The sequence below is a fragment of the Balaenoptera physalus genome, assembly GCF_965194825.1.
Source record: "Balaenoptera physalus genome assembly, chromosome: 2".
In the NCBI taxonomy this organism is placed as follows: domain Eukaryota; kingdom Metazoa; phylum Chordata; class Mammalia; order Artiodactyla; family Balaenopteridae; genus Balaenoptera; species Balaenoptera physalus.
In genome coordinates this window covers 36,790,951-36,792,103 of record NC_138883.1, presented here as the reverse complement: position 1 = coordinate 36,792,103, position 1,153 = coordinate 36,790,951, and positions in this window count along the sequence as shown.

Below are 1,153 nucleotides of genomic sequence, written 5' to 3'. Positions count from 1 at the left end.
TCATTTTATAGATGAGGACACCGAGGCTGAGAGAAGTAACTCGCCCGAGATTACCAGCTACTGACAGAGCCGGGATTTTGAACTCAGGCAACCTGACTTCAGAGCCCAAGCATAATCCACTACACTCTATTATTAGAAATCGAATTCGGCTCTCTTCAGTCCTAGTTCAGGGCTCTCATCTACTCTACTCTTGTTTTTTAAACCTTTCCGAGTTGATAGCTCTGTGAGCTGACATAGTTCTTTGCTGAAGTGGCAGCTACTCTACAGATGGGATTAGCATATCAAGAATTTAAAAAACTGGGCCATTAATACCCTTGCCCTTGGGGCAACTGTAAAGGAAGGAAAATATCAAGCTCACCTCTGTAAGAGAAAGAGGTGGCTTTTCACAGGACCAAGCAACTCACCAGGGCGGTCCAGAGCGCAGTGCCGAGAAACAGCCACAGAGAATAACCTCACTGAGTGAACCGTGGTCAAACTTTGGTGACATGGAGGACATACACTGGCTTCCTAGACACGCGTACCAGAAGGAACTTAGCTGTGGCTTTCATCTGTCCCCTTCAGCAAGCACAACCTCCAGCCCGGCTGCTCTTACCTGGTTCTCCTTTCCAGGCAGCTGCTCCCAGTGGCACCGCCTCCTCTCCACCACTTGTCAGTCAGGCGGTTTGGATTTTCCCAGGTGAATCAGCTATCCTGTTGTGGCCCTTTTCTTCCAACTGGTTTATTGAAATTTTGAGAAGCCTAAAACTCAACCCCTTGTCCAGCCAATATCCTGGAGCCAGGGACTGGCTCTCGGGGACGTCCCCTACCCCAGGGCTGGCTCGACTGTTTGCTTCACACTGCATCTCCTCACCAACACGGCCGCAGCTGCAGCTTGGTTCTGAGGCCCAGCCTGACCAAGCCAACTGTGTGTAATATGGAATCTACAATTAAGTCCAGATATACAAAGGGATGTAGTAAAGCGCAATGAAAGGGGAGGAAATCATACTAACTTTGAAGGCTTAGGAAATCACCTGACCTCTCATTCCCATTTTTTTCCCCTTATTCGTGTCTCTTTCCGTCTTAAAAAGAATGACTTTAATAAATGGGATACTGCTCTCTCCCAGCATCCTTGTTTTCCTTATCGCGATCATAGTTTTTGGGGGTTGGTTTGATC